Source organism: Cetorhinus maximus, chromosome 17 (assembly GCF_964194155.1).
Source record: "Cetorhinus maximus chromosome 17, sCetMax3.hap1.1, whole genome shotgun sequence".
Lineage (NCBI taxonomy): Eukaryota > Metazoa > Chordata > Chondrichthyes > Lamniformes > Cetorhinidae > Cetorhinus > Cetorhinus maximus.
This window is the reverse complement of record NC_135895.1, coordinates 81,752,506-81,778,457: the sequence shown is the minus strand read 5'-3', so window position 1 is coordinate 81,778,457 and position 25,952 is coordinate 81,752,506. Positions and strand designations below refer to the sequence as shown.

General features: G+C 42.8%; 1 protein-coding gene across 6 annotated transcripts in view; it reads left to right on the top strand.

Moving 5' to 3' along the window:
* fam20b (FAM20B glycosaminoglycan xylosylkinase) overlaps positions 1-25,952 on the top strand; it is a 207,916-nt gene that overhangs the window by 52,502 nt on the left and 129,462 nt on the right. Inside the window, exon 1 of one of the 6 annotated variants that reach the window (XM_078561524.1) lies at positions 2,955-2,991. The exons of the other annotated variants lie outside the window; for them this stretch is intronic. The gene's annotated coding sequence lies outside the window, so the exon portion shown is untranslated. Of the gene's footprint in view, positions 1-2,954; positions 2,992-25,952 lie in introns of those variants that run through there. 6 annotated transcript variants of the gene reach the window in all.

The following is a 25,952-nucleotide window of genomic DNA, read 5'->3' as shown; positions in this document are numbered from 1 at the left end:
TTGTTTGCTTGTGGGGCACATAAAAACCGACTGTAAAAGTTTCTATAGGTATGTGAAGAGAAAAAGATTGGTGAAGACAAATGTAGGTCCCTCACAGTCAGAAACAGGGGAATTTATAATGGGGAACAAAGAAATGGCTGACCAACTAAATACATACTTTGGTTCTGTCTTCACAAAGGAGGACACAAATAACATACCAGAAATATTGGGGAACACAGGGCTTAGTGAGAGGGAGGAACTGAAAGAAATCAGTATTAGTAGGGAAATGGTGTTGGGGAAATTGATGGGATTGAAGGCTGATAAATCCCCAGGGCTTGATAACCTACATCCCAGAGTGCTTAAGGAAGTTGCCCTACAAATAGTGCATGCATTGGTGGGCACCTTCTGAGATTCTTTAGACTCTGGAACACTTCCTACCGATTGGGGGTAGCTAATATAACCCCACTATTTAAAAAGGGAGGTAGAGAGAAAACAGGGAATTATAGACCAGTCAGCCTGACATCGGTAGTGAGGAAAATTCTAGAGCCCATAATAAAAAATTTAATAGCTGACAGTGGCTTTAATAACAGTGGCAGAATCGGACAGAGTCAGCATGGATTTACGAAAGGGAAATCATGCTTGACAAATCTACTGGAATTCTTTGAGGATGTAACTAATAGAGTTGATGAGGGGGAGCCAGTGGATGTGGTTTATTTGGACTTTCAGAAGGCTTTTGACAAGTCCCACATAAGAGATTAGCATGTAAAATTAAAGCACGTGGGATTGGGGGTAGTGTATTGAGATGGATAGAAAACTAGTTGGCAGACAGGAAACAAAGAGTAGGAATAAACGGGTCTTTTTCTGAATGGCAGGCAGTGACTAGTCGGTTACCACAGGGATTGGTGCTGGGACTGACATATGAGGAGAGATTGGGTTGGGTAGGATTATATTCACTGGAGTTCAGAAGAATGAGGGGGGATCTCATAGAAACCTATAAAATTCTAACAGGACTAGACAGGGTAGATGCAGGAAGGATGTTACCGATGGTGGGGGAGTCCAGAACCAGGAGTCACAGTCTGAGGATACAGGGTAAACCATTTGGATTGAGATGAGGAGAAATTTCTTCACCCAGAGAGTGGTGAGCCTGTGGAATTCGCTGCACAGAAAGTAGTTGAGGCCAAAATATTGTATATTTTCAAGAAGGAGTTAGATATAGCTTTTGGGGCGAAAGGAATCAAAGGATATGGGGAGAAAGCGGGAGCAGGCTATTAAGTTGGATGATCAGCCATGATCCTAATGAATGGCGGAGCAGGCTCAAAGGGCCGAATGGCCTACTCCTGCTCCTATTTTCTATGGTTCTATGTTTCTATCATCTTCAGCTTCCATTTGATGCCACATCTGTGGATGAAGGAGGAATTGAAAAGGGTCACCACTTACCATCATCTTGGAACAGCCTCTGATGCTCAGATGTGACAGGCTGCATCGTCTCTGGCCGCACCTTGCATAGCAGTTTCTCCAGCGAGCTCAGTGGATGGTTTCATGGCACCCCCTTACCTCCACCTCTCTGTTCTTGTGGGCAACCTTTTCATGCAAGGAAGAGGCCAATGTGTCAGTGATTGTGTTGTAAATTGTTTAATGACGTGTTTGTCATAGCTGAATAGCTGGAGGTGTGTGGAGGGAGAGGGATGTGGGTGTGATGCTGGCAACATTGGTAGATGTGTGTGGGTGAGGTGCAGTGTGTGAATGTTAGGTGAGAGTCCCGAGTACCAGGAGGTGCTGCTGTCTGAGTGAGCCGTTGTTGACCTGGCAGGCATGAGATGTACTGTGAGAATGACCTCCAGGAAGCCTGCTCTTCTTAAAGGCTCTTGTGAGGTCATTGGATTTTTTTTTAGCATTCCTGCCATATTCCTGGCACCAGACTATGGCCATTCACTACTTCTAGCTGTGCCTTGAGAATTTCCTTCTACCTTGGTGAAACATTGCTTCCCTCCTGGATTCCACTGTATTGACTTGAGCCTCCAGAATGGAGTCGCTGAACCAGGGAGCCTTCTTCCTCCATGTCATTTGGGCCAATCTTAAAATGTTCAGAAATTATTTTGAGAGGCATGATTTCAGTTGTGCAGTCTCCCTTTAATAGGCAGTGAGCCTTTAAGAAGAACAGGCTGCCTGGAGCAAGTGATAAGCAAGTAATGCTGCCAGGCGTTCCGTCTGTGTGCAGAGCACAGTGGCAGCTTTGAGCTCAGAGGAGCAGCATGGAGTAGTGAGGAAACCTCTTGGCTTAGTGGCACAATAAGGGAAATGAGATCAATATACCAAAATTGCATTGTAGCAACCTCCATGTGAAAGGACACAAGCAGGCCTAGAACAGTGACTGAAAGACAGGACATATGAATTTCTAGTTCCATGTGTTGGCCTTGGAAGTACAGCGCACATTTATCTGGTCTCAAAGGTTAAATTGTGATAGATTACACAAACTAGGTTTATATTTCCCAGAATTTAGAAGTTTAAGGAGTGATTTGATTGAAGTTTTCTTGATGTGAAGGGGAAATGATAGCTTCTCTCTGTTGACTCTGTTTCCGCTGGTTGGGGAGTCTAGGCCTAGGGATATAACCTAAAAAATATCCAGAAGTGGTTAGGAAACGCTTATATACACAAAGGGTGGTAGAAGTTTGGAACACTTGTGCAATCGGCAAACTGAGGTTAGAAAAGAATGATTGGATTAATGGAGAGCAAAGAGACAAAGAAAAAGTAATAAAAAATGTTAAGATTAAAATTTTGAATTTTGAAAACCAACAGCGATTCACTACTTGCAAGAATGAAACTCTGCTAATTGTTCCCTTTCCAAGCTAGAAAGATTGATTGGTATTAAAGGTTATCATAGTGTTAAAAGAATACTTAGACTGGTAATTATGAGCCCCAACTTTCTTTGAGTTTAACGGGCAATTAATGTCCAAATTCAGAAATTAGAAAAAAATAATGAAGAGGGTGAGGACGAGATTCTTCATGTGCAAGGTATGTGGCGGACCACTGTAAATGGATCACAAAATGCTTGAAAATCTCAACTCATGCAGCATCTTCCACATTCCCTCATCTTGCTGGCCAATCTGTGTGTTGGTACTAGTGTGCATCATTAACACGCTGTTATTTTTCCATAAAGATTTGACCAACTATTAGTCATTCCAGAGCAGTTGCTGGTAAATTGTTGTGTGCTACTGGAGTTCTTCTTTGTTCTGAGCTGCATATGTGTAGAATTGTCAGAATGTGGTTATTCTAGCCCTGTATAGGTAATAATGGGTTAAACTTTTTTTAAGAAACAAGATGTGAAGAAATTTTCTTTATAAGCTCTGCTGTGTCAGTTTCCAATCTCTAACTGAACAGTTGACCAGTGACCTGTTTCCTGACCTCGGCAAAGCTCCAATTCAATCTCAGTATCAGCTTGGCTCAGTTAATTGCAGTCTTGACTTCTGAGTAAAAATTTTTTGGGTTCAATTCCTGCTCCAGAACTTGACTGCTTGAATGAGGCTGACACTCCACTGCAGTACTGGACGAGAATCCTGTGTTACCAAGAGGTCTCATACTTTGGAATGACGTGTTCAGCTGGGGCTGATTTCCTACTTCAGTGCGATTTATTACAGTATTCATGAACCACCACTCTCATACCATTGGCTTGTCCAGAGAAAATGTGAGTGAACTATCAAGTTTCCTACTTCATTGCTCCCTCTTCGGATGATCCTGACCAGTGTCTGACATATGGAAAAATTCCATTGCCCTGCTTAAGAATCTGCCAACTAATTGCTGAGAAATTCATTCAGGTGGAATTTCTCTTTGTTCAATATAGATTAAAGGCATTTGCCTTAGTATCGTAGGGTTTATGCTTTAACTCTCTTTATTCTTTAGGTTAATAAGAGGTAAGAGCAACCAATATTTTAGACTTTTACAACAATTGGTTTCATTAACCATTAAAATACATTAAGTTTTGCGGATAGAAATTCACGTAACCTTAATTAGTAGTAATAGCTAAACCTTTTGGGGGACTGAGAGGTTAACAATCCATTGATATCTTGTGTGGTATTCTACTAAACTGTCTCTGGTTGGTCTTGGGGACTGTCTTTTCCTTAACTTTAAAAAGACTGCTCATACCATTCTTGTTGACAGAAACTAACTTGCCATACCTTCAGTACAGGGAGCTCAGTTTGCCTGATGCTTAGTTTGTGTTCATGCGCCAACAGGAAGTTAGAAAAATTAGGAGAATTGATTGAATGTTTACTGGAGATACATAAAGCTAGGGAATGACGTAGTAAGGCAGAGTTGTTTAGGAAAACATTTCTTTAGTATATGGTGTGTTCCATTAGGAAATGTTATAGCTCACACACTGATAAGAAGGCATCTGGATTTAGAACCATGGGAGTTAGCTATTGTTGCTGGCACTGCTGCTACTTTCTCATTTTTTCAGTACATGGATGTGGCTGCTGAGGGGGCTCTTCCACCTGAAGTGCTGAGGTGGGTTGGGGTTGGTGAATGTGTCAAAGGCCAGAATTATAAGAGTTTCACACTGGGAATATAAATGCAAGTTGCAGAGGTTGGCTCAGGTAATGCCAGGAAGGGACTTGTAAACATGGATTGGAAATCTGAATTCAATTGACTGGGGAATAGGGATCCACTGAAGGATCAAGGTGGTGTAACAAGAAACTTGGAAGACAAGCAGCAACAACAAGTTGCATTTAAATAGCACTCTTAACACAAAATGTCCCAAGCCGCTTTACAGGAGTGTTATGGAACAAAATTTGACAACCAGCCACATAAAGGGATATTAGGCTAGATGACCAAAAGAATGGTTAAAGAGGTATGTTTTAAGGACCATCTTAAAGGTGGAAGAAGAGGTAGAGAGGTCAGGGGCCTAGGCAGCTAAAGGTACAGCCTCCTGTGGTGCACTGATTAAAATTGGAAATGCTCAATAGGCCAAAACTCATGGGGTGCTGGAACCTAGGGACTGAAGGAAATTACATAGTTAGGGAGGGGAAAGGCCATGGAGTGGTTTGAAAACAAGGATGAGAATTTTAAAATTGGGGCATTGCTTGACCAGAAACCAGTGCAGATCAGAAAGTGCAGGGGGAATGCATGAGTGGGGCTTGGTGCAAATTAAGACCCAGTAGCAAAGTTTTGAATGAACTCAAGTTTGCAGAGAATATAATGTGGGAAACCAAACAGAAATGCATTGGAGTAATCAAGTCTAGGGTAACAAAGGCATGGATGAGGGTTTCAGCAGCAGATGAGCTGAGGCAAGATCAAAGTCCGGTGGAGTTGCCTTAATAGGTGGCCTTAATGATCATGCAGATGTAGGATGGTAGGAAGCTCATTCCAGGGTCAAATATAACACCTAGGTTGCAAACAGCCTCATGCAGTTGCCAGAGAAAGGGATGATATCAGTGTTGAAGAATGGAGTTTGTGACTGGGACCAAGTATGTTGGCTTCTGTTTTCCCACTGTTCAATTGGAAGAAATATCCCCCAGTCTGACCCTGGATGTATGAAAATTTAGATACAGGGTCAAGAGGGAAAGGGAGAGGTAGAGTTGGGCATTGTCAGTGCACATCTTGAAACTTATGCCATGATTTCAGATGATGTCCCCAAGGGGCAGTTGGCAGATGGAATAGGGTGGGGGCCAAGGATAGATCCTTGGGTCCACTTGAGGTGTGGAGTGAGAAAATAAGCCATTTTTAGTGGTTCTTTGGCAACAGCAGGATAGATACAAAAGAAACTAGGCAAGTCCAATCCCACCCAGCAGAGAGTCATTGGAGTAGAATTTAGCCATCAGCCATGTCAAATGCTGCAGACATTACAAGGAGGGATAGCTTACCTTTGTCACAGTCAGCTAGCTTGCCTGTTGTGATTTTGCTAAGAGCCTTGTTGGTACTATTAAGGGAAAACCTGACTGGAGGGATTCACATGAGTTTTGTGGGAGATGGGCAGGACCTGGGAGGCAACAATACTTTCAAGGACGTTGGAGAGGAAAGTGAGGTTCGAGATGGGGTCGTGGATGCAAGGATGGAGAACCTTTAAGTAGTTGAGCCTGAAAACATTGAAGGTGTTACAGAACTTCATCAGCAGTGGTGAGCAAAAGGATGAAAGTAAACAACGTTACTAATATAGAAGTTAGCAGTCTTCGTAATGGATAGGATGTGGACCAATGTTTAGCTTAGGGTCATGCGGGATCCTGAGAATACAAGTTCAACCAAATGAGAAGCTGGGAATGGACAATTATATCCAAGGTTAGGATAGTAGGTATTGATGGGTGCCTAATAGGGCAGAGTCAGTTTTGTCAGTGTTAAACTGGATACGTGTCTGATTCGTTGATAAATTCATTTTGGTTTAGTTATGTAACATAGCAATAGTTGTGGAGCTGGGATATTGGAGGCGATGTAAAGATGAATGTCATCATCATACACATGATAATGACTTCAGTTAATATTGTTCATGTTGCTGAGATTATTTGTAAATAAAGCTTAGGAGTGGACCAAGGCTGGAACCTTAGGATGCACCAGAAGTAACCAGGCAGGTGATGCAGCAGAAGTGGTTCAAGGACTCCAGTGGTTTGCTTAATCATGTTTCGTGTCGCAGTATGCAGATAATACAGCAGACTGCTGCAGAATGAAGCCATCTTGACTGCTACCAGGATACCGGACGTAGACCTGCAGGATCCGCTGTATATGATCAAACACTAAGTAGATGGTTGCAGTACAACTGAGTTGAAATGTAGTGCCTGCCAATTGGCGTGCTTGCAGTCAATGACACCCTGCCCTGGATGCACCTATAATCCTCGCAAATCTGTGTGCTTGCTCTGCCTACTCCTTTCTGGCAAGAGAGAGTGAAATGTATTCAGCTGTCTGCATAAAGAGCCTCAGTGGGCCTCTCCAATGCAATGATGGATGGCGAACTTGGAGATATTGTCACCAGCTTTAGCCTCGAATGAACCAGACCCATAAAAATTCATAGCTGCAGCTACTGGCAATGTTGTGCCTGCTCCCCTTGGAGACTGCGGCAGTTTTCAGATTTCATTGAGTAACTTGTTTATGAAGTGGAGACATCTGTCACACTGTTCCTCACTGAGGCTCAGTTACCAGAATTACTCACGGAGCACTCGGGGTGGATGTGGTGTTTTCTCCCCCTCCTCCTGAGGTGTTCTTCCCCTCCCTCTTCCAGCAGCTTGTCCTTTTTTCCCTCTGCTTATTCTCCCTTTATGCTGCAATCCAAGGGCAATGCAAATTGCTGCACCTATATACTTTTTTAATTCATTCATGGGATATGGGTTTCGCTGGCTGGGCCAGCATTTGTTGCCCATCTCTAGTTGCAGTTGAGAAGGTGGTGGTGAGCTGCCTTCTCGAACCGCTGCAGTCCATGTGGTGTAGGTACCCCCATAGTGCTGTTAGGAAGGGAGTTCCAGGATTTTGACCCAGCAACAGTGAAGGATGGTGTGTGACTTGCAGGGGAACTCCCAGGTGGTGGTGTTCCCATCTATCTGCTGTCCTTGTCCTTTTAGATGGTAGTGATCATGGGCTTGGAAGGTGCTGTTGAAGGTGCCTTGGCGAATTCCTGCAGTGCATCTTGTGGACGGAACACACTGCTGCTACTGTGCATCGTTGGTGGAGGGAATGAATGTTTGTGGATGTGGCCAATCAAGTGGGCTGCTTTGTCCTGGACAGTGCTAAGCTTCTTGAGTGTTGTGGGAGGTGCACTAATCCAGGCAAGTGGAGAGTATTCCATCACACTCCTGACTTGCGCCTTGTAGATGGTGGACAGCCTTTGGAGAGTCAGGAGGTGAGTTACTTGTCACGCTATTCCAAACCTCTGACCTGCTCTTGTAGCCACAGTATTTATATGGCTAGTCCAGTTCAGTTTCTGGTCAATGGTAACCTTCAGGATTCAGTGACAGTAATGCCATTAAACACCAAGGGGTGATAGTTGGGTTCTCTCTCGTTGGAGATGGTCATTGGCTGACACTTGTGTGGCGTGAATGTTACTTGCCACTTGTCAGCCCTTGTCCAGGTCTTGCTGCATTTGGACGTGGACTGCTTCGGTATCTGAGGAGTCATGAATGGCACTGAACATTGTGCAATCATCAGCAAACATCCCCATTGCCGACCTTATGATGGAGGGAAGGTCATTGATGAAGCAGCTGAAGATAGTTGGGCCGAGGACACTACCGTGAGGAACTCCCACAGTGATGTCCTGGAGCTGAGATTGCTGACCTCCAACAACCACAACCATCTTCCTTTGTGCTAGGTATGAATCCAACCAGTGGAGAGTTTTCCCCTGATTCCCTTTGACTCCACTTTTGCTAGGGCTTCTTGATGCCACACTCGGTCAAATGTGGCCTTGATGTCCAGGGCAGTCATTCTCCGATCACCCCATGAGTTCAGCTCTTTTGTCCATGTTTGAACCAAGACCGAAATGATGTCAGGAGCTGATTGGCCCTGGCAGAACCTAAACTGGGTGTCAGTGAGCAGATTATTGCTAAGCAAGTGCCACTTGATAGCACTGTTGATGATCCCTTCCATTACTTTATTGATGATCGAGAGTAGAGTGATGGAGCGGTTGGTCGGGTTGGATTTGTCCTTTTTGTGTACAGGACTGATCGGGGCAATTTTCCACATAGCCAGGTAGATATCAGTGTTTTAGCTGTACTGGAGCAGTTTGGCTAGGGGTGCGGCAAGTTCTGGAGCACAAGTCTTCAGTACTATTACCAGAATATTGTCAGGGCCCATGGCCTTTGTGCTATCCAGTGCCTTCAGCCGTTTCTTGATATCACGTGGAGTGAATAGAATTGGCTAAAAACTGACATTTGTGATGCTGGGGACTTCTGGAGGAAGCCAAGATGTATCATCCGCTGGGCACCTCTGGCTGAAGATTGTAGCAAATGCTTCAGCCTTATCTTATCCACTGATGTGCTGGGCTCCCCCATAATTGAGGATGGGGATACTTGTGGAAGCTTCTCCTCCAGTGAATTATTTAATTGTCCACCACCATTCACGACTGGATGTGCAGGACTGCAGAGCTTAGATCTGATCCCTTGGTTGTGGGATAGCTTAGCTCTGTCCATCACTTGCTGCTTATGTGTTTGGCATGCAAGTAATCCTGTGTTATCGCTTCCCCAAATTGACACCTCATTTTTAGGTATGCCTGGTGCTGCTCCTAGCATGCCCTCCTGCACTCTTCATTGAACCAGGGTTGATCCATGGCTTGATGGTAATGCTAGAGTGGGGAATATGCCGGGCCATGAGGTTACAGATTGTGTTTGATTACAATTCTGCTGCTGCTGATGGCCCACAGTGCCTCACGAATGCCCAGCCTTGAGTAGCTAGATCTGTTTGAGATCTCTTCCATTTAGCACAGTGGTAGTGCCACACAACATGATGGAGGGTATTCTCAATATGAAGGCTGGACTATGTCTCCACAACGACTGTGCAGTGGCCACTCCTACTGATACTGTCATGGACAGATGCATCTGCTGCAGGCTGGTTGGTGAGGATGAGGTCAAATATGTTTTTCCCTCTTGTAGGTTCCCTCACCATCTGCTGCAGAAACATTTAGCAGCTATGTCCTTTAGGACTCGGCCAGCTCAGTCAGTAGTGGTGCTACCGAGCCACTCTTGGGGATGAACATTGAAGCCCCCCACCCAAAGTACATTTGTGCCCTCGCTACCCTCAGTGCTTCCTCAAAGTGGAGTTCACACGGAGGAGCACTGATTCATTAGCTGAGGGGAGGGGGCGGGTGCAGTACGGTTGCCTTACCCATGTTTGACTTGATGCCATGAGACCTCATGGGATCCAGAGTCAATGTTAAGGACTCCCAGGGCAACTCCCTCCTGACTGTATACCACTGTGCTTCTACCTCTACTGGGCCTGCCCTGCAGGTGGGACAAGACATACCCAGGGATGGTGATGGTGGTGTCTGATTCCTTGAGGATGACTATATCAAGCTGTTGCTTGACTAATCTGTGAGACAGCTCTCCCTATTTTGGCACTAGTCCCCAGATGTTAGTAAGGAGGACTTTTCAGGGTCGACAGGGCTGAGTTTGCTGTTGCCGTTTCCAGTGCCTAGGTTGATGCCAGGTGGTCTGTCTGGTTTCATTCCTTTTTTGTGACCTGAAGCAACAAGCAGCACCAGTGAAGCAGCAGCAATTCCAGGGCTCAGTAGAAACATGGAATCCACACTACAACTCCTAGAACCATTTCTGAGTGCTGAAAGCTCGCACCAGGACCTGAACTAGGATAACTGGAGAAAGAGGATCATGAGATACAGAACTGCTTCTGGCTTACATAAGAAAGATGAAAAAGACCAGGTCATTACGCTGCTTTATGCAGTTGTATCTATTGCTGATGACGTGATAGCATTGTAAGGAGTTGATGAGACTTCAGTTTCTTACAAAGAAGTCCTGCAAGCATTTGATTCATATTTCAGCATCCACAGAAACTTAATTATAGAAAGGGCAAAAGTTAACAAGAGAAGGAAAAGAACAGGCAAAAGCATGGATTCGTTCATCAACGATCTATACGGGCTGGCAGGGAACTATGATTATGGAATCTTACAGGGTGAATTAATTTGAAATGTCTTAGGTGTGATGGGAACAAACCGCACAAACAAGAAGAATGTCCAGCAGAGGGAGCAGTGTGCCAGAACTGTGGAAAAATAGGCCACTTTAAAACTGCCTGTCACTTGAAAACGCCTTCAGCCTGTAAAAAGGAGAAAATATTAAAGCAAAGCAACATACAAGCAGCAGAAGAACCACAGAAAAGGCAAGTAACCTGCTGAGGGGAGGTAAATGATACTGAAAACAAATACTGGAACATTAAACTTGAAGTGGATGGATACCTCAAAATTTAAATTAGACATAGGAGCAGGAGTTTCTGTTTTACCAGACAAAATAAAATGGCTCGAGCTGGTTACATTACAACCCTCATATATCAAATTACAGCGTCCTAGTGGGACTACATAGAAAGTCAAAGGCCAAATCATGGCAAAGTTGAAGTATAAAGATAGAAAGACCTTCGAACCTCTCTGTCATTCAAAATAAATAATGCTGTTTACTAAACAGGAAGGCATGCTCAAAATTGAAACTTATCTATAAAGTGGATGAAGTTGCTGATGGGTATTATACGAACATACGAATTAGGAGCAGGAGTAGATGACTTGGCCCCTTGAGTCTGCTCTGCCAATAAGATCATGGCGGATCTGAATGTAACCCCAACCCCACATTCTTGCCTATCCCCAATAACCTTTCACCCCCTTGTTAATCAAGAATTTATCTCACTCTGCCTTAAAAATATTCAAAGACCTTGCTTCCACCGCCTTTTGAGGAAGAGAGTTCCAAAGGTTCTCAACCCTCTGAGAGAAAAAAAATTATCTTCATCTCTGTATTGCAGCAGTAGGTTCAGAAATTAGTTTCCAAAATTATTTACATGCCTAGGGACAGTAAGGACTGAATAGCATATCACATTAGGAGCTGATGCTAAAACAATTTGCCTCTTTACACCAAGGAAAGTTCTTCACCCACTCTTGGACAAAGTCAAAGGTGAAATTCAGAAGATGAAATAGCAAGAGGTTATCTCACGGATGACCATGTCAGCAAAATGGTGTTCAGGAATGGTCACGGGCCCAAAGCCAAATGGCTTGAGAAGAACCTGCATGGATTTAACTCAAATCACTGGAACATGAGATCCTCCCAATGGTCTCAGTGGATGAAGGTCTCGCCAAACTAGCCAAATTGGATGCAAACAGTAGATTTTGGCATTTGCCCCAGGAGAAATAATCTAGATTGCTGACCCCATTCATAATGCCATTCGGTCATTATTGTTTCAATAGATTACCATTTGGAATGGCGTCTGCTCCTGAAATTTTCCAGAGAACATATCTCAAACCCGAGAAGTCATGGAAGGAGTAATATGCTATTTGGATGACATACTTGTACATGGCTCCACAAGCGAAGAGCATGACAGCAGAGCTAAAAGTAGTCCTAAGAGTCTGATAGGATGCAGGACTAACATTGAATGAAAAATGTGAGTTCGCCAAACCTATGATCAAGTTCCTAGCCACTTGTACAAGCCACTGGAATCACAATTGATCCACAAAAAACAAAAGTAATCAGAGAATTTCCACAGCCCAGGAACACAACTGAGCTTCAAAGATTAGTCTGGATGCTCAACTAAGTAAGCAAGTTCTTACCAAATTTAGCGCAGGTCAGTGTGCCTTTGAGGCAGCTGTTGAGACAGGGTCAACAGATGTGCTGGAAAATGGACCAGCAAAATGCTTTTGAAAAGATTAAACAACTTTTAATCTCCTCTGAAAGTTTGGCACATTACGACCTAGAAGTACTGACCACAGTAGCAGCAGATGCATCGTCAATAGGTGTGGGGGCAGTCTTATTTCAAGTGCAGAGAGGCGGCAAACATAGACCAGTTTACTATGCCTCGAGGTCATTATCAGAAATGGAACAACGATCCACAATCGAAAAAGAAGCATTGGTAGCATAGTGGGCGTGCAAAAAATTCTCAGATTGCCTTATGGGATTGTGGTTCAAAATTGAAACAAACCAATATCCCACTAGTCACCCTCCTGAACTTTAAAGAAATGGCGAAGATGCCACCCAGAATCCAGTGGTTCAGATTAAGATCAATGAGATATGACTCCATAACAGAGTATGTTCAAGGAAAGTATCAAACAACAGCAGACGTGCTGTTACGGATACCATCAGAAGGAACCAAACAAGAGGATTTACACTTTATTGAGAAGGTGGAAGCATATACATCCCTAATTACTCAACAGTTACCAGCTGTTGCAAAAAACTTGCAGAAAATAAAACAATCACAGCTGCAAGATGGCGAATATCTCCAGAGAAGAGAAAGTTGTCTGGAAGGATGGCCAGACTATATCCCTAATAATCCAGAACTACGCCAATACTTTGAACAGTGTCAGCACCTCATGGTCATTGACGATTTATTAGTCTTCAGTGAAAGAATTGTCAATCCAAGAGCACTTCAGCTTCATATCCTTCAAAGACTTTACCGAGTTCACTTCGGGATAGAAAAATGTGAGAGAGCCCAGCAATCAGTTTGGTGGCCAGATATCACTCGTTCTATAGGAGAAATAATTTCTGATTGCCTTACGTGCGCAGTAAACAGCCAAGAACAAATTGAACCATTATCACCCTCTACTTTCCCATCAAGGCTGTGGGGGCACTTGGGAATTGACTTGTTTGATTTTAAGGGGAAAGCCTTCCTTATTGTCATTGATTACTGCTCAAGGTGGATTGAAGTAAACAGACTGAATAGTATCATGGCAGAAGCAGATTTTTAATCACTGAAGAGAATTTGTGCAACACATTGTTTAACACAATGCCCGGACTACAATGGGACACAACTTGATAATGAGTCATTCCAAAATTTTGCACAGGAATACGGATTTGTTCACGTAACCAGTTCACCTCATTATCCTCAAGCAAATGGAGAAACTGAGAGAGGTGTACGAACCATTAAAGATTTTCTGAAGAAGAATGAAGACCTTAATCTATCTCTTCTGAGCTACTGAACCTCACCACTTCAAAATGGTTTCTTACCAGCTAAGTTATTGATGGGAAGGAGATTGAGAATACAACTTTCATCTCTGACACAAAAACTCAAACCCAATATCACCATGAACAACCACAAGAGGGTAACACAGCCTGAGGAAGAACAGAGAAGCAACCAGACTAAAAACTCTAATTACAGGCATGGAACATGTGAGTTACCAGTGCTGAAACCTGGGGACAGAGTATGGGTACGAGACCAACAGAGAGAAGGCACAATCATTGAAAGAACTCCACAACCGAGATCATACAGGATTGAGACAGACCATGGTACCTTAAGGAGAAACCGCAGTGCCTTAATATCCTTGGAAAGAAAGCCAATAGAAACTTTGGCTTACTACTCAGTCCCTGAAGAGAAAGAAGAAGTAAGACAAAGCTCTGCAGCCGCCGGGAGACGAATACTTGTACTGACAGAAGGAAGAATACAGAATATCCTTGACCTCAAAGAGATTAGAACAAGATCAGGGAGGTTGGTCAAGGCACTTCAGAAACTAACCCTGTGAAGTCTGAGACTTTGGAAGGAAATGTAGGAGGATGTAAATATGGTAGGGATAAAGACTTTGGGGGTTGGGGGTGGGGAGATGTAGAGTTAGGAGTTAACATCGGAAGCACATGATGCTGATGTAATGATGATGTAACATCACATGATTGACTAACAGCGATCCGGAGGGAGGAGAAGTTCCAATCTTGTGCAGAGGTCCCAATATGTAAATAGTAGCTGTAAATGAGGAGTAATGGTTCTAACAAACTCCAGTCTCGAACAGCTTACTTTGGGAGAATAGGCAAGCCCCAAAGAACCCCACCTACACCCCAAATACATGATGAAACAGTTTGCACGTTCATAATCTGTTTTATATAATGAATGTTGAAAATAAAACTTAATTCTTCAATATAAGTTTTGAACAATAATGTTTCCTTGAGAATAATGTTCTCAAAGCAAGTTTGTTGACACTGACAGCTTGGACACTGGATATAAAAGTGACTGGTTGCTTAATCTTTATATAAAGAATTAATTTTTTTTTGTTTTGTAATGCTTAGTTTGCTTTCTGATATTTTGTTTTTCTGTGCCATGTAGAAAGATGTTTAATTTTGCTGTTCAGCAGTGTTGTATGAGGATGATATGAGAGGGAAGTCAGGGTCTGAGGAAGTAGTGTTAGAGAATAGGAAGATACTGTTGTGATTTGTGAGCTTGCTGTTTGCAAACTGGCTTGCAGTCAATGAAGCAGATACTGTTCATTCTGTGAAATGCTGTTTCCATGCTGTAAGAAATCACTGATTGATTTCCTCAGGTGGAAGGGGTTGCTATGTGGAAAAAAAAAATACCCTCTTTGCAGGAGAACACACTGAGTTGCAAGGAATGAGGACAATGTGGCTGTAGGAACAGTCTGTCATAATGCTGATTCTGCCTTCTGGAAACTATTGAGTGTGGCTGAATTGAAAAGAGTAATTTGAAACAAATAGACAAAGCAGAAGAGTTGAGAAGATAGGCCTGTGAAATGACAGCACTGTTCTGGATGTAATGCAGGTATTCAGTTCATGGGATGTGGGCGTTGCTGGATAGGCCAGCATTTATTGCCCTTGTTCGGAGGGCATTTAAGAGTCAACCATGCTATGGGTCTGGAGTCACATGTGGGCCAGACCAGGATAAGGACAGCAGATTTCCTTCCCTAAAGGACATTAGTGAACGAGATGGGTTTTTATGACAATTGGCAATAGTTTCATGATCGTCAACAGATTTTTATTGAATTCAAATTTCACTGTCTCCATGTGGTGGGATTTGAACCCGGGTCCCCAGAGCATTACCCTGGGTCTCTGAAATGCTAGTCAGTGACAATACCACTATGTCACTGCCTCCCCTTACACTACCTGAAAAGCTACTTGGTGTAGAACTGCAATTAATATGAAATGTTTCCTGTTTATTGGGAGGAAGGGGGAAGTTGTTTGATGTATGTGCACAATTTCTACTACATAAGCTTGACCCTTACCAGATAGAGCAAAGGTCATAAGCTAGGTCTGAAAGTAACTGGAAATTGAAGTGCTTGTTGATATTTGGAGGTTACATTTGAAGATCTGTACATGGTCATAAATTTCGTTCCTCTGATCAAATGAAAAGAATGTCGTGTAGGCCGTTTGAGTTAATTGGCGTTCCTTAAAGATTGCCCTCAATTTTTGTGAATGAAAAAGATATTGCAGACCATTGCTCGCTGCCCTTAATTTTGCTGGTTTTCAGTAATTAGGTTGTTTTTATTTGCATCATGTGCTGTCAGCTATAGTGAGTCAGCTTGATTTTCTCTTAAGTTATGATGACTAATAGCATAACGGTTATGTTTATTTGCATTTTTGAAGCTGATTTTGGTTTATTTTTCACGTTTCCATATCTTTGTCTTACTCTTGCATGCGTTCTGCTGGAGATTAGAATTGCATTTATTATATGAATATTGCTGGTTCATAGCTGATTAAAATTGAGAACAACATATTTATTTTGTAAAGGTAATGAAAAGATAAATCTTTTAAGACTGTACATGGCTAAGAGTTGAAGCTTTGAAATATCAAGATTTGTTGAGCTGGTTTCACACTAGGAAAATTAACCTTGTAATGGTGTTTCTCTTTATTCTTGCTTGTTTTTCTCACCCTCTGCCCCTCCTGAGTAGATCCATGCTTGGACCTGCTGACTGCAGTTATACAGAGATGTGGAGAAACATCTCTGTGTCCACTGGCAGGAGGGTCAGTAACCAAAAGGCAGATTGAAGGTATTTAGCAAAATACCCAGGAAGGAATTGCTGCTTACGCAGTTAATGGTGGTCTCGAATGCACTGCCTGAAAAGGTCATGAAAGCAGATTAAGTAATAATATTCAAAGGAGATTTGGATATATACATGAAAAGGAAAAATTTGCAGGACCAAGGGCAAAGAGCAGGGAATGGGAAAAATAACTGGGTAGCTTTTTCAAAGAACCGGAGCAAATGTATAATTCTGTGATGTCAAGGCTGAGTACTGAGGTAGTGTGCACTGTTGGAGGTGCGTCTTTCATTGAGATGTTAAATTGAGACTCTGTCTGCCCTCTCTAGTGGATATAAAAAATTTCATGACACTACTTTGAAGAAGAGCAAGAGAGTTATTCCCTTTGTCCAATATTTGGCACTCAATCAACATCACAAACACAGATCACCAAGTCATTATTGCATTGCTCTTTGTGGGACATTGCTCTTTGTGGGACCTTGCTCTGCACAAATTGGCTGCTCCATTTCCTACATTACAATAGTGACTACAATTCAGAATTGCTTCAAGCACTTAGGTCCTGAGAATGTGAAAGACACTAGATAAATGCAAATCTTTCTTTATCACGATGTGTCATTTGGACTCCCGTTTTCTTGCCTTTACTTCCCCTTCCAAACTTTTCTATCAAACCTGGCACAATATCTGTATTGGGATGGGTATTTCACCTCCAAAATGATTGTTTTCTTTTTAATGCAGGTATTGAGTTGTCATTTTTGGAGGTTACCAAAAACCTGTGTTATTTAGTGATGGAACAAAATACTATGCTGGTCTACAGCCCCTGATAACTTCCTTTCTAATGAACACATACCCTTTCACAACAGGCAAGCTGATGTTATTACATTACTTGAATGTGACTATGTAACTTGAAAAATGAGATACCTTTCTCAACCATTGATGACATTTCAAAATTGCTCATTTAAAAATAAATATGTTTTGTGATGAAGTGTTGGAACTGAGTGTCAGTGATGAGTTGTGTTTCATCAGATGCAGAAAGCCCAACTCGGGCTTTCGGGCTGGAAGAAGTTTTTTAGTGGAGTTTCTCAGGGGTCGATACTGGGACCCTTGCTTTTCCTGATATATATATATATATATAAATTATCTAGATCTTGGTGTGCAGGGGACAATTTCAAAGTTTGTGGATGATGCAAAACTTGGGAGAATTGTAAACTGTGAGGAGGACAGTGTAGAACTTTAAAAGGACATTGACACATTGGTGGAGTGGACAGATAGGTGGCGTATGAAGTTCAATGTGGAGAAGTGTGAGGTGATGCACTTTGGTACAAAAAACATGGAGAGACAGTATAAAATAAAGGATACTATTCTAAAGGGTTTGCAGGAGCAGAGAGACCTAGGTATTTATGTACATAAGTCATTAAAGGTGGCAGGACAGGAAGAGAGAACTGTTTCTGAAGCATGCAGTACAAGAGCAGGGAGGTTATGATGAACTTACAGAAGACACTGGTTAGACCTCGGCTGGAGTACTGTATACACTATAGGAAGGATGTGAACATATTGGAGAGAGTGCAGAAGAGTTTGACGAGAATGGTTCCAGGGATAAGACACTTCAGTTTTGAGGAAAGGTTGGAGAAGTTGGGACTGTTTCCTTGGAAAGGAGAAGGGGGAAGAGGAGACTTGATAGAAGTTTTCAAAATCATGTTGGGTCTGGACAGAGTAGATAGGGAGAAACTGTTCCCGCTCATAAATAGATCGAGAATCAAAGGGCACAGTTTTAAAGTGTTTTGCAAAAGAAGCAAATGCGAGGTGAGAAGAAACGTTTCCACACAGCGAGTAGTTAGGGTTTGGAATGCACTGCCTGGAAGTGTGGTGCAGGCAGGTTCAATTGAGGCATTTAAGAGGGCATTGGATGGTTATTTAAATAGAAACAATGTGCAGGGTTACAGGGAAAAGGCAGGAGATTGGCACTGTTAAAATGCTCAGGGAGCCGGTGCAGACACAATGGGCCGTAACAATTCTGTGATTCTGCAGCAGATCTCCTTCCCTGTTAAAGATAAAGAAAGCCATTCTATCTTTTGATTTTTGAAGCATTCCTTGCGCATGTGAATGTAGCTATACAATATTGTAGTTTAATTGCACGTGGACTATCAACTCTGGGCCACTTCTTTTCATTTCACTAACCCTTCCAACCTTTCTTAAATATGAACTTCTCTAGTTCCAGGTAGGCAGTATCCCATAGGTAAATGCAAAAAACTGCAGATGCTGGATATCCAAAACAAAAATAAAAATAAAAATACCTGGAAAAACTCAGCAGGTCTGGCAGCATCTGTGGAGAGGAACACAGTTAACGTTTCGAGTCCGTATGACTCTTCAACGGAACTAAGTAAAAATAGAAGAGAGGTGAAATATAAGCTGGTTTAAGGTGGGGGGTGGGACAAGTAGAGCTGGATAGAGGGCCAGTGATAGGTGGAGATAGCCAAAAGATGTCATAGACAAAAGGACAAAGAGGTGTTGAAGGTGGTGATATTATCTAAGGAATGTGCTAATTAAGGGTAGAAAGCAGGACAAGCAAGGTACAGATAGCCCTAGTGGGGGTGGGGTGAAGGAATCGAAAAAGGCTAAAAGGTAGAGATAAAACAATGGATGGAAATACATTTAAAAATAATGGAAATCGGTGGGAAAAGAAAAATCTATATAAATTATTGGGGGAAAAAAAGAGGGGGGATTGGAAAGGGGGTGGGGATGGAGGAGAGAGTTCATGATCTAAAATTGTTGAACTCAATATTCAGTCCGGAAGGCTGTAAAGTGCCTAGTCGGAAAATGAGGTGCTGTTCCTCCAGTTTGCGTTGTGCTTCACTGGAACAATGCAGCAGGCCAAGGACGGACATGTGGGCATGAGAGCAGGGTGGAGTGTTGAAATGGCAAGCAACAGGGAGGTCTGGGTCATGCTTGCGGACAGACCGAAGGTGTTCCGCAAAGTGGTCACCCAGTCTGCGTTTGGTCTCTCCAATGTAGAGGAAACAGCATTGGGAGCCGCGAATGCAGTAGACTAAATTGAGGGAAGTGCAAGTGAAATGCTGCTTTACTTGAAAGGAGTGTTTGGACCCTTGGACGGTGAGGAGAGGGGAAGTAAAAGGGCAGGTGTTGCACCTTCTGCGGTTGCATGGGAAGGTGCTGTGGGAGGGGGTTGAGGTATCCTATAGGTATTGTCTTTGCAACACGTGGCTGTACGTTTGTTGAGCAAAGAATTCCTCAGACTGTAATCTTCATGTGGCTTGAAAACTGCATCCTAGTTAAAGCTGTGGTAAGTGGTTGGTGAATAGAGGCATGAATTAAAATAAGTTATTTTATTAGTTAAATTATTCATTAAGAAAAGATGGCAGGGTAGGTGATGTGTTGCAACTGTAGTATATGGGTGGTGGACACCAGTGTGATCCACGGCAATCACTTGGGAGGCAGTGGCGTACTGGTAATGTCAGTGGACTAGTGATCCAGAGGCCCAGGCTAATGCTCTGGGGACACAGGGTTCAAACCCCACCATGGCAGCTGGTAGAATTGATCTTAAATTAAGAAGTCTGGAATTTAAAAAAGCTAGTCCCAGTAATGGTGACCATGAAACCTTTGCTGATTGTTCGTGAATGCCCTTTAGGGGAGGAATGTAGTGATAGTTGGGGACAGTATAATCAGCGGGATAGACCCAGTTCTCTACAGCCAAGAGCGTGAGTCCTGAAGACTGTTTTGCCTGCCTGGTGTCAGGGTTTGGGACCTCTGCTCTGACTGGACAGGAAATTTTTTTTTATTATTCATTCATAGGATGTGGGCTTTGCTGGCTGGGCCAGCATTTATTGCCCATCCCTAGTTGCCCTTGAGAAGGTGGTGGTGAGCTGCCTTCTTGACCTGCTGCAGTCCATGTGGTGTAGTTACACCCACAGTGCTGTTAGGAAGGGAGTTCCAGGATTTTCACCCAGCGACGGTGAAGGGACGGCGATATATGTCCAAGTCAAGATGGTGAGTGGCTTGGAGGGAAACTTGCGGGTGGTGGTGTTCCCATCTGTCTGTTGCCATCGTCCTTCTAGATGCTAGTGGTTATGGGTTTGGACGGTGCTGTTGACGGAGCCTTGGTGAATTCCTGCAGTGCATCTTGTAAATGGCGCACACTGCTGCGACTATGCATTGGTGGTGAAGGTAGTGAATGTTTGTGGATGTGGTGCCAATCAAGTGGGCTGCTTTTTCCTGGACAATGTTAAGCTTCTTGAGTGCTGTGGGGGGTGCACTAATCCAGGCAAGTGGGGAGTATTCCATCACACTCCTGACTTGCGCCTTGTAGATGGCGGACAGGCTTTGGGGAGTCAGGAGGTGAGTTACTTGTTGTACTATTCCAAACCTCTGAAATACACTTGTGGCCACAGTATTTATATGGCTAGTCCAGTTCAGTTTCTGATCAATGGTAACCCCCAGGGTGTTAATAGTGGGGGATTCAGTGATGGTAATGCCATTGAACATCAAGGGGTGATGGTTATGTTCTCTCTTGTTGGAGATGGTCGTTACTGACGCTTGTGTGGCGCGAATGTTACTTGCCACTTGTCAGCCCAAGCCTGGATATTGTCCAGGTCTTGCTGCATTTGGACATGGATTGCTTCAGTATCTGAGGAGTCATGAATGGTGCTGAACATTGTGCAATCATCAGTGAACATCCCCATTTCTGACCTTATGATGGAAGGAATGTCATTGATGAAGCAGCTGAAGATGGTTGGGCCTAGGACACTACCCTGAGGAACTCCTGCAGTGATGTCCTGGAGCTGAGATGACTGACCTCCAGCAACCACAACCCTCTTCCTTTGTGCTAGATATAATTCCCACCAGTGGAGAGTTTTCCCCCTGATTCCCATTGACTCCAGTTTTGCTAGGGCTTCTTGATGCCACACTTGGTCAAATGTCGCTGTGATGCCAAGGGCAGCCACCCTCACCTCACCTCGGGACTTGGAGTGGGAAGGGGAGGATCCAGTTGTTGTGTCCACATGGGTACCAATGACATAATAGAGCTAGGCGAAAAGTTATCTTAGGAATTATGTTTAGCCAAGGGCTAAATTAAAAAGCAGAACCACAAAGGTGATCATTTCTGGATTATTAACAAGCTACGAGTGAATTGCCCTCGGGTGAATTAGATTGGAGACTTAAACGTCTGAAAGACTGGTGTGGGAGAAATTATTTTTGATTCTTGGGTCACTGGCACCTGTGTGGAGAAAGTGGAGGCTGTACTGTTGGGATGGTCTTAACCTGAACCGTGCTGGGACCAGTATTCCGCTGAATCGTGTGACTAGGGCGTTAGGGAGGGCTTTAAACTAAATAGTGGGGGGGGAAGGGATTATATGAGAGGAAATACAGTAAATTAAAGGGAAACAAAGTAATAGAGCAGGCCAGCAATTTGGGTAATGATCACCAGAGAGTGACAGAAAGGGACGGAACATAGAATTGTAAGAGTGCACCAGCAGATAAGGCCAGAGATTGCAAAAATGGTAAAAAGACAGATTTAAAGATGCTGTATCTGAATGTGCGCAGCATTTGTAAAATATTGGATAAATTGTTAGCACTGACACAATTAAATATGTGTGAATTGATAGCTATTACGGACACATAGCTGAAAGGTGACTAAGGCAGGGACCCAAACATTGAAGGGTATTAGGCATTTCAGAATGACAGGAAGTTTGGAAAGCATGGTGGGGTAGCTCTGTTAATTATGGAAGAATTAATACAATAGTGAGAGATGACCTTAGCTTGAAAGAACAAGGTGTAGAATCAGTTTGGGTAAAGGTAAGAAATGGGAAAGGTAAGAGGTCATTCGTGGGAGTAGCTTATAGGTCCCTTAAAGGATGTCATACTGTTGGACAGAGTATAGAGGAAGGAATAAATGGAGTATGTAATAATCTTCATGTAGCTTGGGTGAATCAGATTGTCAAAGGTAGCCTGGGAAATGAGCTCATAGAGTGTATTCGGTACAATTTGTTAGAGCCATGCATTCTCGAGCCAACCATGGAGAAGGTTGTTCTAGATTTGGTAATGTGCAATGAGACAGGATTCATCACTAACCTCATCGTAAAGGAGCTTCTAGGCGACAGCGATCATAATATGGTACTATTTCACGTTCACTTTGAAGGTGGGAAGTGTGGGTCAAAGACTAGTGTTTTCAATTTATATAAAGGTAATTATAAGGATATGAAGGCAGAGTTGGCTCAGTGAACTCGGAAACTAAATGAAAAGGTGGAACAGTGGAGGCGCGGTGGCAGAATTTTAAGGAGATTTTTAATAACTATCAGCAAAGATTTATCCCAATGAGAAAGAAATGCTCTTAAGGAAGCATCATTGTGGTTAAATAAAGAAGTTGAGGATAGTATCAGATTGAAAGAAACATTGTACAATTCTGCAAAGGCTAGTGGTAGGTCAGAAGATTTTAAGAACCAGTAAAAAAAATACAAAAAAAAGTAAAGAGGGAGAAATTAGAGGATGAGAGTATGGTAGCTGGAAATATAAAAACAGAAACTAAGAGTTCCTACAAGTATTTGAAAAGGTAAAGAGTAACTAGGGTGAGTGTTGGTCTTCCAGTGAGAGAGTCTGTGGAACAAATACTGGAAAACAAGGAAATGGCAGAAGGGCTAAACAGGTATTTTGAGTCTGTCTTCATTGTAGAAGACTTAGAAAACTTACCAAAGATATTTAAAAACAAAGAGGTAAAAGGAAGGGAGGAACTTAAAACAATCACCATAATCAGGAAAAGATACTGAAAAAACTATTAAACCTAAAGGCTGACAAGTCCCATGGACCTGATGATCTGCATCTATTATGATTCCAGCTGAGGTTACCCTGGACAAGCCTGATCCCAGAGTGGAGCCCAGCTTGATAGATCCTAATTTTTCAGTTGTTTATTTAGATACATTGAGAGTGACCACTGTACAGAGTCAATGGAGTCAGCTAATGAGCTTTTAACAAAAGAATAATACATTTATTTAGCAAGAAAAGATGAACTGTATTACAATACTCCTTCATCCACAACTATTCTTTACAGATATGTACAGATTTTGTAAGGATAACACAAGTTACAAAAACTGTCTTATACTCTAATGTCCACAGTAAGTACACGGTAAGTAAGGTGACCTGTGGTCAGGCACACCACACTCTGAAACCAAGCGACAGATGCCATCTCAACCAGGTACTATGGACCTCTCATCAACTCTCCACCTTCCCTCCGCCGCAGATGCTTGTCACACTGTGAGCCAACCAATCTCACTGAACACCGTCTTTCACACGAGGGTTTTCAATCTCCACTCCAGAAACTCACTTTGGAATCTTCTCCTAAACTGATGCCTAAACTTTTTCTCAGATGCCTTCCGCAAAGGTTCACCTCCAGGTTTTGGAACTCCCCTTCTAGTGTTCTTCCCTGGGTCACCACATGCATTCAAGCTGCCTTCCATGCACTCCCTCTCACTGACTCAGCCATCAACAGTACACCACTGCTTCACATGCCCATAGCAAAGAGTTAAAGAACTTCAGTCGTCTCTCTGGACCGTTGTGCCTCTTGAAAGCTGTTCTCGCTTTAAATCTGCTTTCTGCAGCTTTTGTCTCTTTAAATCTGAAGATTGGTGCCTTTCTCTCTGCCCCTCACTCTTAACTTCACTTAACAGGACCTACTCCCAGGTTCCTGTCCTTCCTTTTCTAGAAGGTCTGCTTGGGACTTCCCCCTGTTTCTGTCTCACTCCTTTGGCCTTGGGACCTTTTGGTTCTTTTTGGAAATCTGTTCTCACTCTGCAGTTCCCTCTCCTAGTGTCCAGTTTCTCTGGAGTCTTGGCTTCAAACTGAACTCAAAACTGCTCTTTCTTTAGTTTTTTTATGTGTGTCTGTGGGAGGGACCTGTCTCTCTGGACCGCTGTTGCTAGGCAGCAGCCAGTTTCTCTACTCTTGTTTCTTTTTAACTTAGTTACAACAGTCATAATTAGAAATGCAAGCATCTTTTAAAGTGAAACCAAAACTCAATTTGACCTTTTCATAACATACAGAAATACAAATCAAACATAAACTTAAAGCTGAAGTTCATTCCTAACACCCACAATATAACTTACTTAAATTGTCTCTATTTCTTAACACATCGTCGGGTCTTAAAAGAATTGGCTGCAGAGATAGTAAAGACATTGGTTATAACCTTCCAAAACTCCTTAGATTCTGGGAGGGTCCAAGCGGATTGGAAAATAGCATATGTAACATCTTTATTCAGGGTAGGAGGGAGGTAGAAAGCAGGAAACTATACGCTAGTTAGCCTAACATCTGTCATAGGGAGATTGCTAGAATCCATTATTAAGGAGGTTATAGTAGGATACTTAGAAAGTTGTAATGGAATCAAGCAGAGTGAACATGGTTTTGTGAAAAGGAAACCGTGTTTAACTAATTTATTAGAGTTCTTTGAGGAGGTAGCAAGCAAGGTGGATAAAGGGAAACTTGTACATGTGGTGTATTTGGATTTCAAGAAGTCATTTGATTCGGTGCCGTATCAAAGTTTGCTGGTGTAGGAGGTAACACATTAGTATGAATAGAGGATTGGTCAGCTAACAGGAAGCAGAGAGTAGGGATAAATGGTTCATTTTCAGGTTGGCAAGGTGTAACTAATGGAATGCCACAGGGATCAGTGTTGGGGCCTCAATTATTTGCAATCTATGCCAATGACTTGGATGAGGGGATTGAATGTATGGTAGCTAAATTTGCCAATGACACCAAGATAGACAGGAAAGTAAGTTGTCAAGAGGAGGTAAAGAGCCTACAAAGGGATGATAGATAGGTGAATTGAGTGGGCAAAAATTTGCCAGATGGAGTATAATGTGGGAAAATGTGAACTTATCCACTTTGGCAGGAAGAATGGAAAAGCAGTATACTATTTAAATGGAGAAAGACTGCAGAACTTGGTGGTACAGAGGGATCTGAGTGTTCTGGTATATGAATCACAAGAAGTTAGTATGCAGATACAGCAAGTACTTGGGAAGACAAATGGAATGTTGGTGTTTATTGTAAGGGGAATTGAATATAAAAGTAGTAAAGTTTTGCTGCAGCTGTACAGGGCCTTGAGACTACATCCGGAACACTGTGCACAATTTTGGCCTCCTTATTTGAAAAAGGATATAATTGCATTAGAAGGAGTTCAAAAAAGGTTTACTCAACTCATTCCTGGAATGAAGGGCTCTTCTTATGAAGAAAGGTTGAACAGTTTGGGCCTATATCCTTTGGAGATTAGAAGAATGAGAGGTGAACCTATTAAAATATATAAGATCCTGGGGGCATTAGGTAGGCTGGATACCAGGAGGATGTTTCATCTTCTGGGGGAGACTAGAACTAGGGGACGCAGTTTAAAAATAAGATGTCTCCCTTTTAAGATGGAGGTAAGAAGAAATTATTTCTCTCAGGGTGTTGTTAGTCTGTGGAATTCTCTTCCCCAGAAAGCAGCAGAGGCTGAGTCATTGAATTTATTCAATACTGATAGGCAAGGAAGTCAAAGGCTATGGGGGGGTTAGACAGGAAAGTGGATTTGAGACCACAATCAGATCAGCCATAATCTTAAGGAATGGCGGAGCAGGCTCAAAGGACCAAA